This window comes from Clarias gariepinus, chromosome 24 (assembly GCF_024256425.1).
Source record: "Clarias gariepinus isolate MV-2021 ecotype Netherlands chromosome 24, CGAR_prim_01v2, whole genome shotgun sequence".
Classification (NCBI taxonomy): Eukaryota; Metazoa; Chordata; class Actinopteri; order Siluriformes; family Clariidae; genus Clarias; species Clarias gariepinus.
The window spans coordinates 22,632,666-22,646,861 of NC_071123.1; the positions used below are offsets into that span (position 1 = coordinate 22,632,666).

General features: G+C 36.9%; 1 long non-coding RNA gene across 1 annotated transcript; it reads right to left on the reverse strand.

Moving 5' to 3' along the window:
* Window positions 1-2,429: 2,429 nt before the first annotated feature.
* On the reverse strand, window positions 2,430-11,366 carry LOC128512111 (uncharacterized). Its single transcript, XR_008356237.1, has 3 exons — window positions 11,124-11,366; window positions 7,310-7,322; window positions 2,430-3,567 (listed from the first exon to the last, which is right to left on the reverse strand). It is a non-coding gene; the product is annotated as an uncharacterized LOC128512111 (long non-coding RNA).
* Between the last annotated feature and the right edge of the window lie 2,830 nt (window positions 11,367-14,196).

A 14,196-nucleotide genomic window follows, 5' to 3' on the forward strand; every position in this document is an offset into this window, starting at 1 on the left:
GGCTCAAGGTCTCTTACTGAGTGTCAGAAAAGATACGCCCAAATAGAAAAAGAACTCTTAGCAATTGTCTATGGCTGCGAGAAGTTCCATCAGTATGTCTATGGAAAAACAGTACAAGTGGAGACAGATTATAAGCCCTTGGAGACCGTTTTCAAAAAATCTTTCCAAAAAGCTCCTCCGAGACTGCAAAGAATGCTGATGAGATTACAGCTGTATGATATACGGGTCAGTTACAAGCCTGGAAAGGAATTGTACATAGCAGATACCCTGAGTCGAGCGTACTTAAAAGAACAAGTGGAACCACTACTGGAAGATGAGTTACAAGTTCATACACTGTCAGTGTGTTTGCCAATCTCCAAAGAAAAGCAGGAAACATTCAGAACAGCAACAATACAAGATGCAGAGCTGCAACAAGTCGTGAATGTAGTTCAGTCAGGGTGGCCTGATGACATAAGAAAAGTTCCAGCAGACATAAGAAAGTACTGGACTTCCAGAGAAGAACTTACCTGTTCTGATGGATTACTCTTCAAGAATTGGAGAATCGTAGTTCCACAAAGCTTGAGAGCAGACATGCTTCAAAGAATTCATGAGTCACATCTTGGTATTGTCAAATGCAAAGTAAGGGCAAGAGATGTGATGTTTTTAGCCCGGCATGGCAAAGCAAATTGAGGATGTCGTGTTGAAGTGTGCTATCTGTAATACTTTCAGACGGAGTAACACCTAAGAGCCACTCATCTGTCATGACATTCCAGACAGAGCATGGGCGAAAGTCGGTGTTGACTTGTTCCACGTCAACCAAGATGAATACTTGATGTGTGTGGATTACTTTTCAAAGTTTCCGGAGATTGCTTAACTCATACAAACAACGAGCAAACATGTGGTGACAGCTCTTAAGTCAATCAATTTTCAAATGCCGAATTCAGAGCATTTACAGAAAGCTGGGAGTTTGGACATACCACGTCTAGTCCTGGATTTTCTCAGGCAAATAAACAAAGTAAAGGGCAATCCAGACAGTCAAGAACCTGTTAAAGAAAGCACAAGAGAGCCAGAGAAATCCTTATATTGCATTATTGGAGTACAAAAATGCACCTATGGATGGTGTGAAACCGTCTCCTGCACAGATGCTTATGGGACAAAGATTGAAAACAAAATTGCCTACATCAACAAAGCTGTTGAGACCACAACTGTACAGAAACGTACATAAAGACATTAAGGACAGACAGCTTAAACAGAAAAGTTACTTTGACTGTGGAGCAAAACAGTTACCACCTATTGCAAGTGGAGAAAACGTGAGGGTGAAAGTCAAGAACAACTTGCAACCAGCAATTGTGTTAAGGTCGCATGAAAAACCAAGATCTTTTGTGATTCAAAGGCCTGACGGAAACATCTTCAGAAGAAATTGGAGAGACTTGCTGAAAACCAGAGAAGTGACATTTTCGAAACCAAGCTCTATCGAGTTGGATGAGTGTTCTTCAGACAACAGCGAGTTTGCAGAGAGTAATACTTCTGGGCAATCACCTGCACTGTCACCAGTGAAAAGACCTGTGACACCAGTTAAGGACATAGAAGATCAGGTCAAAAGGTCAAGATGGGGAAGACTGATTAAACCACCAAAGCTCTATTCTCCATAAAGACATTAAAGAGGAAAAAAAAAAAAAAAAAAAAAAAAGGATGTTTATAGTTAATACAGGTGTAGGTTGGGACATCAAGAGTAAGTTAAGTTATAGTGGGTAATTGAGAAAATAATTATAATAGTAAATGTGTAGTTGTTATTCTGTAAGGGAATTTAGTTCTTCAAAGGGGAGATGTGATGTATGAGAGTTGTATTATTATTCCTTACCTAAAGGTTGTGCTCTCCTTGTTAAGATATGCTGGCATACCCGGTAAGAGAGATGTATAGGATAAGAGAGTAAAAGTGAGCAGTAGCATGCAACCTGGTCTCCGTGTGTCTTTGTACTAAAGGTAATCCACTAAAGTTCACAAAATATAACAAACAAAAACGCAGCAGGTCAGTGATGATGAACCAGTGCCTGCTGATGATGACCAACACCTCTCCCCTTCTTTACCAGAGCCAAGGGAAAAGAATCACCATCAATCTGAACAGGTAAGCTGGAATAAAATCAGTAGCAGCATTAACTCGTACTAACTCGTATTAACTTGTGCTAGTTATTATTATGTTAGTCAATTTTAATTCAACATAATGTTTCTCATGATTATTTTTTTATTAATATTGACTACCAAAATAATTAAAATAAGTAACTAGTTTACTAGCGTGAGCTAATGCTGCTACTGATTTTATTTCAGCTTACCTGTTCAGTTTTATTGCCATTCTTTTTAAAATATTGTCTTCATAGATTTATATGTTGTTTCTCTTGATTTAATAATATGCCCCAATATATGTTCAGTGATACTTCAAATAATATGTTTAATAAGCATTGATTTCTGTATTGTGTTACATTTTTATACTTGTAACTGGTTTTAAAAATGTATCTCTACATTATCGAGCCAATGTATTATGATGTGGGCTGCTGTGGGCCAGAAAGTCCAGGGCCACTTTTTGGTCCCAGTCCGCCCCTGCATGTCACTGTGTGTTTTAGTAATAATACTGAATGCTGGAGTATAATCACAAATCCATAAGACAATAATATACAGTTGTGTAAAAAAGTGTTTGCCCCCTTACTGATTTCTTACTAAGCATGTTTTCACACTTTAAAGTTTCAGATCATCAGACAAATCTAAATATCAGTCAAAGATAACACAAGTAAACACGTCATGTAGTTTTTAAATAAATTAAATTTTTTATTATTAAGGAAAAAATAAATCCAAAACTACATAGCGCTGTGTGAAAAAGTGTGCGGATCGTTTGATTCACCTACAGCTTTTGGTTGGGGTAGAAGCAGACCGTGGATTTATAAACGTGTATTCATATCGACTGCATCCTCGAAAATCTGCCAATCGTTTGATCTTCAATTAACGCCTAGTCAGTCTCCCTGGTCCATTTGTGAATGTCTCTGAGAACTGGTTTACCTTGTTTTAGCTTTTGTCTGTATCCTGGTAACAACAGAATTGAGCAGTGGTCTGATTCCCCAAAAGCGTGCTGGGGAATTACACCGCTCGCTGTTTAAAAAGACAATTATTTAAAATCCGAATTCGCTGCCGGTCTCAGTTGTAGGAGTGACTATATTGAAAGTGAGAAAGTGCAGGTCAAATGAAACAGAATAAAAATAAAAGACATAAGCAAAAGTTTACTGAGTTGTATCAGGGCTCTCGTCAGTGCTGCCATCCTGCGGCACAACAGGAAGTTCTCGGAATGTGACAAACATGCAAAAATATAAGAAATCAGTAAGGGGGCCAACCTTTTTTTACACAACTGTAAATGAAGAGAGAGTAAGAACAGAGTCTGGCAGTGATGTGTGTTATATGTTACATGTTTGTTGTGACATTATCTCCTTTTTTCCTTTCTATTTGATTCCTGAATTAAAATCTAATACATGTAATGAGTTTATAAAATATCAGTCTTAATCATTAGTGTGAAGTCAAGTTATTTTCTTACCCATGCTGAAGGTCCTGTGTAAAACAACAGAAAGAAATGTAATGTTAGATAAAATATAATAAGAAACAAAAATTTATTTACAGTCAGAAGATCTGCTACACAATCTTCACTCTGTGCTTTTAGTACAAAGATAATCAGGTTGAATTTTTATAATTTGCATAAATGGATAAATTATATATATATATATATATATATATATATATATATATATATATTTATTTATTTATTCACTAGAGCAGTGGTTCTCAAACATTTTCTGTCATTCCCCACTTAAGGGGATGGGCGAATTTTCAAGCCCCACTTGTCAACAAAATGATAACGAAAACGGCCAAGTGTACTATTTATTGAAATATCAATTTCTAAACCAATAAGATCAAATAACGCCAAGTTCAAAACAAATAAAATACATGTGCAATTGTTATAACAGGCTTACTTCGTCACTTATCTAGAGCTTTCTTTCAAAGAAGTTGAGTGGCTTATTAACGTGACTGGGGTGTGTTGTCTCTAAGTGTCTTCCTAATTTGTTGGGTCTCATGCTGTCTGCTGCCAGCGGTTTAAGACACAAAACACACACGGGTCTCTCCTCTGCCCCCACCATCCCCACCATGAATCCAAGTGCAACATAGGCCTCATCATGTTTTTCTTTCGGCTAAATTACCTGCTTTTTTAAGGTCCATGTAACAAATGTATCCATTGACGTTATTATCTTTACTAGTACGCTACTGACCTGGTGTTATGCTCTAAAATGCCCCCCCGTCCCCCATTAAACTTTTTCAAATAATATATTAGAACATTAATTCATAGGTTTGTGGTGTACAAATTACAAAATATAACCAACGAATTTAATTATAAAATAAGCAATATAAAAAAAATTTGTATAGGGGGAAAAAATATATAAATTATATATTTTTTTCATATACAACATGTATATTTTTATATTGCTTATTTTATAATAAAAATCGTTTCCTGTAATTTTTCACCCACAAACAATATTTATTTAGTGTTATTTGTGATAAGTAATTTGTTATTTGTACATTGACAAACCCCTACAAAATAAATGTGCCATAAAATAATCATTTTTGGGGATTTGTATTAATCGTCTCGACGGCTGTCACGTGCCTAGGGTTAATAATATATTTGATAATAATAAGCCTTTGAATGCATGTCCTAATATAATATTTGATAGCGATTACGTGTGTATGTGTTGGGGGAGGGGGGGATGGGTTTGGGCAATCCGTGGCAGGGGGGCACTTTAGCGCATAACACCTGTTTGTGTCCGCGGTAAAGTTAGTTTGATATTCGCATCTCCGAATTCAATAGCTGCGTAAATAAACCCGCGAATAAGATACCCAGATATATTTCCTCTCTACATTATCTTTAAGCTCCATCCGCCTTAAATTATACATGTTTAAAAGCATAAACACCATTATTCTCTACGGCACAACAAATGATTTAGGGATCATCGCAAAATGCCGCACACCAACAAAAAGCGTAGAACGATATTGATCTTCCCTTCTGTTCAGCGCCTGAAGGACCAAAAAGTAACTTTGTTGCCAAACTGAAAACTAGAAATGCCGGACTAGTACTGCCTGATAAAATAGTAATGTTTAACAAAAATACAGAAACAGCATACACATTGGAATAAATGAAATGACATATATAATACCGAATGTTTCCTTATATATTCTTCCTCTGCAATTAACATGCCGACGTTAAACCGTTATTGTTGAACTATGGTTCCACTTTTTCTCTGATGTTATTTTAATTTACTTGTATTAATGATCCATTTCTTTGCGTGTGATTGTTTAGTTTCTAGTGTCCGATCTTTGTCAATAAAGAAAAGCATGAATTAGAATAGGTACTTTCCTATTATTTTCCACTAATTCCCTCCCGTTCATTGCGCCCCACCTGTCATGTCTGTATTCCCCACTAGTGGTGCGCCAGACACTTTGAGAACCACTGCACTAGTGTGTGTGTAACTTGTAAACACACCTTCAGCTTTTTATCTCTCAGTATCAGTTTGTAGGTCAGATTTGTGTGTGTGTAGAACACTAATGACAAACTAGACGACAGCATGATGAATGTTCTGCCAGCGATCACAGTCTGTTGTGTTCACTACAGAATGCTCATGATGCTTATACATCTATGTGCTATTACACTCTGAACACACAGCACATCAGGGCATTAACTTTTTTGCTCACTAACCAATGTGGCTAGTTGATTTCCGGAGTCACTAGCCATTCAGCCTTTTTACTAGCCACAATTTTGTTACCAGAAAATCAGTTTTTTTCTTTACCATGATACATTAATGTTTGTCATATCTAGATTTACTTATAAATGACAGCATACACTGAATCACTATAGTAGTAGTCAAGTATTCAGTACTGTTAAGATATCTCCCAATATAAAAACATGCAAACATGAACAGTATATTTTGCTTATTAACCCTAAATTCAAGCCTCTTACTGCAGGAAATTGAAAAATAACAGATTCAGTACAACTGAACTCATTCTGATATTAAAAATACAGCAACTCAGAACATTTATCATTTTAGTGTGTTGTGTACTATTATCAGGTATTATTATTCAATATGTATTATATCAGAATTCTGAGTTAGGACAATGGACTCTGGTCTAACTTGTGTTGACTCTTTATAGTGTAAGGTAATTCAATCAATTGATGAATTTTCTATCATTCAACATGAAACCTAAATAGATTTTAATAGTGATTACTTTTTAATATATAATCAGTAAATAACCTATGAGAAAGGGGCAAACATTCTCATCCTGTTGAGAAGCAATAGCCCTTAAAGGAAATAATGCACACACACCAAACAGGAAGTAAAAATGTGTGTGTGTGTGCATCATTTCCTTTAAGGGCTATTGCTTCTCAACAGGATGAGAATGTTTGCCCCTTTCTCATAGGTTATTTACTGATGCATAACCTGAACATGCATGTGTGAACATGTGTAGAGAGAGGTATTAAATGTTCTCATTACATGCATGCGCGTCTTATGCGCGTAATATTACGTTGCAATGCGTTTATTATATCGGATGACTTTAGAGAAAACTACAACATCATTTGTCATACCAAAGAATAAACTACCCGCCAAAGTGGCTAGTAAGACTAAAGTTATTACCCGCCACAGCTGAATTTTACCCGCATTTGGCGGGTGGGTGGGTGCCAATGTCAAGCCCTACAGCACAGTCCAATCTATTTCATCTGCACAATAAATATTGGGGACAGGGGTAGCTCAGTGGTTAGAGCATTGGACTACGGTTCGGAAGATCCCAGGTTCAAACCCCACAACCACCAAGTTGCCACTGGTGGGCCCTTGAGCAAGGCCCTTAACCCTCATCAGATGTGTAATGAGATAAAAAAAAAAATGTAAGTCGCTCTGGATAAGAGCGTCTGCTAAATGTAAATGTAAATATTGTGGCGTGGGCGTGGGTTTTGATTGGTAACCATCATGCTTTGCAGGAGGGGTTGTTAGGTGTTCAACCTGTTGGGGAAAGGTGTTTGGGTTAGTGGTTTCGGCCAGGGTGTGTGTGGGTTAGATTTTAGTTTTAGGGAGGTTGGATGTGCTGTTATTGTGATTTCGTGCTATTACAAAATAAATTACTCCCAGCCATTTGCATTGGGCAGCAAAGAAGCTCACTCGTCTCTCCAAGTGCCCTCTTAGGGGTGAAAAACGCTACAATATATTATTCATGCAGCATCAACACATCACTACCAGAGAAAAGACTTTATATTCACCTGGTCGTGGTCTCTGTGAAAGTAAATAGAGAGTGAAGATTTAATGCATGATTACAAATGTGAATTGTTCCATGTAAAAATAACTGTTACTCTGGTAAAAACAAAGTGGAAAACTAGACAACAATCAGTCATCACACACAGTAAATCTGTATAATGTAGCATTGTGCTAATATACTGCTAGTTCCCCTTAAGGAACAGAAATATCTTGTGATTTATTGGAAAATACTATTTTCATAATATTGGCATGTACAAACTTATAATAAAAAATGTTTTTATTTTTGTTTAATTTAAGGCATAAGAATTATGCATCAGTGTTTGCTGACAATATTGTGCATTTTTTTTTCAATTTCCAAAATAATTTTGTTAACATCTTTTCAATTAAAAATCACCCCTTTTTCTCTTAATCGAGTTCATTAGCCTCTGAGTGTCTTATGAATATTAAAATTGCTTGATGATTAAACACAATGTTAATATATTAATGTCACTGTAAATACTAACATGTGTTTCTATAAATGTGTGTTTATTACAACGGGATTACACAAATATTTTTCTTCACTTGGAGAGAACAAAGTCGAGCCAGCTTTGACAATATTTTATTTTCCTTTCGCAAGTGTTTTTGTAAATGAAATGATATTGTAGCAACACAGAAAATATATACTTTTGCAAAGCAGACAAAATGTAAAATCAATAATAGAACCCCAGATAAACAACATAACTGAAATATATACTCGCTAAATAAACACTGCCTTTTGCAAAGTGAAAGTGTGGACGGTGTGAGCAGCTTTATTTTAGTCATAATATATTCAGATCACAAAACATACAAAAATATACATAAATATATAAACAGCATAACGAGATTATTATATTTTTAAAAACCTCCGTAATAGTTTGTAATAGTCAGTAGCGTCGTTTAATTTTTTTCTTAATGACGTTAGTGTTGTTACCGGTTTCATTATCAGTTATTTAAGGCTCAGTAGAACATTGTTAAATTCCTTAACGGCCGGATATTGAAACGTTATTATATCGATAACATTTCCTTATTGCCAGAGGTGGAAAGAAACAAATTACATTACTGCGGAGGTGTGTGTGAGAAGGAGAGAATGGAGTAGGAGCTCAGATGTGCTGCTCACCCCCAAAACAATATATTCTTTTACCCTTTTCTTTACTTTTACTTTAATTTATGTTTTGTATTATAATTCTGTGATGCTTAAAGAGGCCGATAAAGGTTTTGTGCCAAACATTATTCTCGGCTCTGAGATATTTTTTCCCTTGGCCAACAAAGCGTCACACTATATTTAAGCGACCACTTTGATTTCAAGCACAAGAAAGGCAACAGCTTTAATGTGTAAAGGTGTTCCTTTAATTAAGTTTGAGATTTATATCCGCTTTTAGAATCCCTCCATCCCACCCCGCTTTTAAAAAAGGAACTCTAACTTTTACTCTGAGTAAATTTTAAATGAGCTACTTTTTAGTTTACTAGAGTAGATTTTTATAAGGGTAACTATACTTGTACTTCAGTAAAATTAAGAATAACAGTACTTAAACTGAGTACAAAAGTTTATTACTCTTTACACCTCTGCTTATTGCTCGTGTCAAAATGTGATGTAGAGCCGTTTTCATATTCTTACGAATTTGTTGACATCAATTTTAAATACAAGTTTGGTTATTTTTTTCAAGCATAGCGACCCCAGCTCGAGCCGGTAACATGAAAATGACTCTACAGCGCATTTTGACGCGAGCAACACGAGCAATAAGGATGTGTTATAGACTTGATAATGTTTCAATCGCCGGCTGTTAAAGAATTTAACAATGTTCTACTGAGCCCTAAATAACTGCTAATGAAACTGTACCGTCACTATCGACAGTGATTCAAAGTGAAATTTAAATAATGGTACTGACTATTATAAACGAATATGAATATGATAATGACCACATTGTTTCTAGGATGTGTTTTTTCTTGTTTTTTTTGTGATCTAAATATATTATGACTGAAATAAAGCTGCTCACATCTGCGCACTTTCACTTTGCAAAAGGGAGCGTTTATTTAATGAGTTTATATTTGTGTTTTGTTGTTTTTCCTGGGGTTCTATTATTATTGATGTAAAATTTCGTCTGCTTTGCAAAGGTTGGCATTTTTTATTATTCAAATAAAGCTGCATATAGCCGTGCGTTTTTATCTGCCTTTTGATCAAAACGCTGCCTTTTACAAAGTGAAAGCGTGCGCCAATGTGAACAGATTTATTTCAGTCATAAATTCACGACCATTTAAGCCATTCGTGGTCCAATAATTATTCAATGCTTTACACAAACAGTAAAAAAAAACAATGATTATTATTTGAATAATAATAAAATAAAAAATAAAAAAACAATGAAGAGCTTCATGTGGATTTATCTGACGAGTCATTTTCTCAGGACAAGATTCTTACATCGATATTAAAGATTATATTTTGTTTCTTTATTCAAGCACTTTTTGTTCTGATGCATTAACACATCTTAGAAAAACTAACAATTAGCACTTACATCTGAATAGAGTCGTTTACATAAATCTTGTATGTGAATAAAGCATTAAGCACAGGGGCGGGTCTCTAATGCGTGCGGAGACGAGAATCTGACATAGGTCTGTTTTTATTTTTAACAATAATTTAATAAACATTTGGGAATAAACTCTTTGGAAAAATACTGTCTAATGTTTATGTACATATTTTGTTTTGGGCTGTTACAATATCATTTCATTTATTTACAAAAACACTTGCACAAAGATACACCTGATGTAACATTAAACAGTGTGAGAAGTGATATAGAACATTATTATCCAAAGAGGGAAACACGTGTCAGTATTTACAGTGACATTAGGCAAGGCAAGGCAAGTTTATTTGTATAGCACATTTCATACACAATGGTACTTCAAAGTGCTTTACATAAAAGAGAAGAAGATAGTTATAAAAAGAAATAGAAAATAATAGCATTTAAATTTAATTTAAAATAAAAGTAAAACAGTTCGTAATGACACTTTTTAAACTAACTCTAGACTAAATTCTAGAGTACATTCGACTCAGTGGAATGGGGGGGATCGCCCGCCCTCTCAGTTCTCTTGGTTTTAACTGGTTCTACTAGATCACTGAATATGTGTCTACAGGAAACGTAACTGCTAAATATGACTCAGACTTGGAGCAGAGACGCCTGGTTAGCTTATCATACAGCTGTGCTGCTAATACGAGCTCAAACTCCCATCATTACATTTTAACAGCTGTAGTCGCTTATTCGCTTATGTAATGCCTTCGTGACATGAAATAAAATGGAGAACTTCCCTTCAACTCATTCATGTCACCTAAAAGATAAACCTGTTTCTCCATCACCTGTTCAACTCTGATGATTCAATAAGGACATCTCCTTGTTTCACCTTTATGTTTCTCTCTCACATATCCAAACCGATCATGACTAGCAGCTTTTATGGCTGTGGCTCCAGCAAACAGCTGATAAACCGATCAGCTGATCAACAGGAGAAGGAGGGGAGAGAATGAGAGAAGCCGAGGCAGCTGCGCAGCGTAAAGACACAGGATAACTCCAGCTTTGTGTGTTTTGTTTTTTCATTCTAGCTGAAATACAGGACAAATCGCGTTCCTTTTCACCTCAATACGTAACGCGTAATATTTTCTCTGATTACGTTTTTTTACGTTTGGCACCCCATACTAACTAACCTTATCAATAATTCACTCTCAGTAACATCATAGCACCAGCATAGAAACTCTGTCATCATGCTAACCAGTACACAGTAGGAGTTATTGTAACGGACTTTAAAAAGTTAAAAAGCTACCTCAAGTTCAGTTCTTCCACTCTCTCCTCCTCCTCCCGCCCCTTTCACTCTTCAACCTGCGGCTGCTGGCCTCCATTACTTGCTAATTTTACTGAAGTGGAAGCTCCACTATAGCCACCAAACAACTGTGATATTTTAGCACATTTGGCAGCATCTGCATGAAGGGCTAGTTTCTTTTTGGCGCGAATGTTTCGGCTCCTCCTGCTGCTTTGCGTTTTTTGTTCTCCATTTTTGTTCAGCAAAAATGTGATTATATGTGAATATGTGATTGCTGAGCCGTTGCAAGGGGGAGGGTGCATCTGACCTCCTTGGCTGTAATTGGTCCAGCCCAGAGTCGATCTTGACCAATGGCCAATCCGCCAGCGTTAATAGTTTATAACGTTACAAAAAAAAAAAAAAAAATTCGCGGCCGGCCCACAAAAGACGAAAATCACCAAATGCCCTGTGTGCCCTATGGCCAGTCCAGCCATGCTTGTGGTTGTACAGCGAAACTGAAGTAAAGCGCAAAGATAAATGTGTAGTACACAATTGTGCCTGTCATTTTGTTTATGTGAATGACACTTTACACATTTGTCACTATTAATCTGCAACTTCGAATTCAAAACACAGGTGTTCTGAGTATTGTCTATGTGTGCAAATCGATAGATGCAGCTTTTCACATCAGAGCTGCGAGTATAAATTTTAACTTAATATAAATTTAAAAAGTTTTCACATTAAAATTTGCAAGCTCTCTACTATTTTACCTTCATAGAGGTGTGCCATAGTGGAGAGCGTGAGTCTGAGCAGTGAGATCCGTCAGACTAGCGTCAATGACGAGACGTGAGGATAAGCCATAGTCAAGTGAGCGTGGGTCTGAGCCGTGTAATCCGTCAGCGTGGTGTCAGTGCCGAGTCGTGAAGCTGGGCCGTAGTCGGGAAACAAAAGCGAGAGTTTGAAGCCGTTAAATCCAAGAGTAGTAACAAATCTAAATCGCGAGACGAAAAGGAAGATCGAGAGAAAACCGCGAGAAAACTTCGGCGAAACAACACACAATAGGTGCGTTCGAGCTCATGCTGCGCTGTGCAGTTCGATCGGCGAGATTAGCCGGAAGCAGTCGGGGAGGAGCTGAAAACGGAGCCGTCAAGTCGGACACGTTGGGGATCTCGTTGCCTCCTCAAACATGGCAGATCACGTGGCGTTTGCCTACTTTATTGCAGATGAACTGGAAGCTATAGAAATACCTTTTTTTTTTGCAAGAAATGCAGCAGGATGAACAACGACGGTAAGTTTATAAACAATATATGTGCATGTGTAAATCATTTCATTTTAAAGTTACTGAACAAATACTGTTTTACAAATCAAGCTCATATATAATCAAATTATGTTTTAAGACAGTTAATATAATTTAGTCTGTAAGACTTACTAGTAAAATTGTATGAAAGTGCAACAAATGCAAGGCAAGAGCTCTGAAGTGTCACCTCAAAGTGCATTTTGAAATTGTAACTGAAAATAAGAGGCAATTTATAACATTGGAAAGATGACAATAAAAGTACATAGACATTTGCTTGAAACAGAATAAGCTTTATTTGCCATGTTTTCAAGAAGGTTTTAGTAACTATATAATTTGCTCTTGTTGTCTTCCAATTTTCCTTAGCTCCTCCACAACAGTTCCCAAACTGGTCAACATCTTTTTTTTCAAAAGATCGTCTGCGCCTCTCTTTTAGTTGACGCCATCTCTTCAGGTCCAGCCTTACAAGAGACTCAAGCACAGCTGTTCTTCGTTCTGCATGCGCTTCATATGCCTCAAAAAATTGTGAGGATCTCTGCCTCCTGGACATGCTTGTACTGGCAGAGGTCCCCGGCTGCTCGTCTACAGAAGCACCTACTGCCTGAGCTTGAGGAAGAGAGATTGATGGACGCGTTTTGAGAAGGTGGATCTTCCACACATAGAGGAGTAGAGCAGATAGTTCCAGGTGGTGCAGTTCCTATTCCAGAGGACCCAAATAGCTCATCCATTTGCTGCAGAAAAAGCACAATGTGATACGAAAGTGACTTTGTAATAAGATGCAAAATGATCTTATACAGTGCAGTCTTAGACTTACTGTGTAGTACTCCCAGGTTTGCTTTCCCTCCCCAGTTGCACGGCGGCGATCCTTAACTCTTTTGTAAGTAGTTAACATGTTGGTTAATTTTTTTTTTTTTTTTCACTTGACAAGGTGTATCCTTTTTGTGAAAAAGTAGTTTGTAGCTTTTTATAAAAAGCAGTTTTGTTGCGGAAGTAGAGTTGCTGATAAGTTTTTGTAAGGTCCAAAAGTAGCAACGTCATTTTGTGTGTGATTTCTGAAAAAAAGTTTTTTACCACTGCAAACACATGCATCTTTTTTCCAGTCTTAGGTGCCATACCTTGTGATTCAGGGCGGTCTATCTGGACGGAGGATGGGTTTCTGGCTCCTGAAGGATTACCACCCACTGCATCGGTTTTTAGGGTGGTAGTCGGTAGGTCCTGGCTAATAGGTGTCTGTTGCACAGGGCACTGGCTGGTTGATGGTTTCACAAAACTGAGATTTAGGGGTACAGGTGACTCAGTGGAGGTAGAGGGACATAGAGAAGGAGGTGGGGGAACACTGCAGCACAAGCTAGATCGCTGATACTGTAGGAGCTATTTAGAGAGAAAGCTGAAAATTTAGTTGTCACTTATGTGTCCAGTATGTGTTTGTTCATCACAAGTGTTTACCTTGTTTTGTGTCAACGGCTGTAACTTTTGCCATGACATCAGAGAGGAACATCTGGGGAAATGCTCAAAACTATCACACAGTCCTCTCTCTGGAACTTTCTTGAAGGTCTCCATTGACTATGCTATTCTAAACTTGTTTTGTGATTTGTTTTTATTTTTGTCTTTGCATTTAAGAATTTATAGCCATTAGAATGTTGCCTGTTGTTAAGATACCTGTACTGTACCACTGCTGTTGTTTTGTTGAAAAATTTAATAAAAATCACACAAATCATTGTTAACTTGTATTTATTCCAGTTCTTCCATTTACTTACCAGTTTTCATTCTTTCTGCAATTTTCTTTGGAAACCTTAAACGTAAAGG